Raw genomic sequence first — 2804 nt, 5'->3', positions numbered from 1 at the left:
GATCGCATGACATAATTCACCTACATGTTATCTAAGTAATCAGGATTGCATCATTTAATTCACATATGTGATTTATATGCTAAACAGAGGGCATTCGATATGATGTCTAAACTAAGAACATGGTGTTGAATATTGTGTATATGATGTCTAAACTATGCAATGCAAGACACCGTATGCATGATATGAGCAGTATAACCGTGCCAAGTTAGAGCATACACCTCAGTGGGGGAATAGGACTGGTCATCTGTCTCTGAATCCATCTCTGAGGAGCTATCGGGACCCAACAAGAGATCTGCTTCGACAAGTAGCACTGTCTGCTCTGAAGGCCTTGTTTTCACTCCAGATTTTTCCATCTCCCACCCAAATGGCTGATTCATAGGAAGAGTAGTTTAATGTACAAACATTGTCGACAAATGGAAATGTAATGAAGAAAAGGATGGGCAAGATATCATTCAAATATATGATGCCTGGTTAAACATGATGGCATTGCACATTTCACATATATTATGGCTGGCTAAAAGACATGAGACTGCATAATTCCCATATATGATATAGAAACTAAACAGGTGGGATTACAGAACATGTCTAAACTAAGCAGATGACATATATGATGTCAAAAGTAGGCACTGCAAGGCAACATATGCATGATATGACTAACATCATCACGCCAAGGTAGAGCAAACACCTTGGGGGGTAAATAGGAGTGGTCAGCGGCGTCCGAATCCGCCTCAGAACAGATATCTTCCTCTGGATTACAATCTGGAGAGGGGTGGGTAGGGTTTTCCATTGAACCCACCATGGAGCGATGTGTGCATGACATTGTATTGCCACGCAAAACTCTTCTCTTTTTCTCTACATGTTCAGCATGACTGTGTACAATATCTGACATGCATACGAAAAAAATATGGTGAGATTATGTAAGGAAAGCATGCAGAAAATTAGAGTGATGGTAACAACCAGTGGATCGATGTTTTTCTGTTGAACCAAAATAGCCCTAATGGATCGACGTGAATGTATAGTAATAAGTGATGCAACAAGTGTACAACCTCTTTGTCGTAGCTGTGTCGACCTCAGCATCATTGGGTTGGTCGCTGAAGCAGTTGAGGCAGAGGTGGCTCTCGAAGGTGTGGAGGAAGATCTGAGGAATCTGTAGACGGCGTCCAGGGCACTGCTCTGTTGTGATGGATCCTTCTGTTGTTGGAGCAGCTCCGGTGAGCCGTAAGACGTCAAGGCTGAAGCAGCACAAGACAGACATCGTCAATATCAAGTGGGATTCTAATAGAATCTCCAATAGATGATGTAAAATGGATGTAAAATTAACATCACCAAAAACCACCTGACTACAACAGATGAGGTAAAAACTATTGACTCTGAACTTAACTGTCGAAACTGAAATTTACTGTGGAATCTGAATGCTACTGTCGAAACTGAACGCAATGGTAGCAGAGAGGCACTTGACATGTAGTTTAGGGAGGGCCTGCAGTTCATCTTCAACCTGCACCCCCCTGAGCCGCCAGCCACCACTGGCCGAACCGCCGGCCCCTGCGCCGCCTCGCCGCCCCGAAACAACTCGCCACTGCCGTCCCGGCCAGCCCTCTAGGCCCCCCGCCCCCCCCCTGAACCCTAAGATAGATAGTGGGGTACCTCTCCGGCGAGCCCACGTCCCCGCTGCGGGTGGTTCTTCCTTAACTCCGGCGAGCCCCCCAACCCCTGAAAATCGACTGACCCAAAAGTCGATTCAGTCGACTGAAGTGTGGCTTAATCGGAGCAAAGCAGCAGCACGAGCAAGGGGGAGAGCAGCAGCAGCAGCTAGGCGAGCGAGCGATCGAGCGAGAGCCGGAGCAGCAGCAGCAGATCCGGCTGGTATGGACGCCGCCGCTGAAGGGGCCTCGCACTGGGGGAGAGCCGCCGTGGAGATGTCGCCCGCGGCGCTGGCTTCAAGGTAGCCGCTCCATGGGGGTGCGGGATGGAGCACCATCGGCGCCGGGAGGTCGAGTTAAGGAGAAGGTGCGATGCGATGAGTGTACAACCTCTTTGGTGGCGCCGAGTAGGCCTCGTCTTCGTCCGAGGAGTCGGTGAGGATGATGCGGTTCCGGTGGAGCAGGTTAAGGCGGCGCTGTGGGGATGGAGCAGCCATGATAGACGAGGTGATCGTCGGAGCAGCTCCTTGGAGGTGGAGGACGGGGCGGCTGAACCGGCGGGACGGCGAGATGGACAACGGATCCTCATCTAGGGAGGTGGACGAGGGACGTCGAGCTGTTGCGGTGGACGACGTCGTCGGGGAAGAGGCTCTGGCTGGGCAGCGGTGACGTGGCGGACGGAGGAGGGTGGGGTTTCGCGGCTTGAGCGGAGAGGTTATGGGGGCCTGGGATTTCGAATGGCGAAAAGGAGCGATGGGAGGGGTGAAGCATGACTTAGGAACGTGCTTGTCCAAAATGTAGGGTGTGTTACAAAAGTACCCCCACCAATTTGAACTAGCGGCCCTTTCGGCTCAGGGTTAGAAGGGGGATTTCGCGTGTCGGGATTTGGCAGCTGGAGGGAGTTTTTGCGCGCGTTGTAATTTCGGGATAGCAAGGCGCGGGTTGTGAAGGCGCCAGTTTTGGGAGCACGATATCTGAATTTTCGGGATATAACAAGACGCGGGTTGAATTTTACGGACAAGCCTAACGTGTAGTAATATTGTACTTGTACGTACCAAATCAATCCGCACTTCCCTCAACCAAAAAGAAAACGAAAAAAATAAAACTATTCACACCACACAAAGAGAGAGTCTTGCCCCGTTTTACTGTACAAATGCTATTCAA

The sequence above is a fragment of the Triticum urartu genome, chromosome 1, assembly GCF_003073215.2.
Source record: "Triticum urartu cultivar G1812 chromosome 1, Tu2.1, whole genome shotgun sequence".
Taxonomy (NCBI): Eukaryota; Viridiplantae; Streptophyta; class Magnoliopsida; order Poales; family Poaceae; genus Triticum; species Triticum urartu.
Note: the sequence above shows the minus strand (reverse complement) of the source record.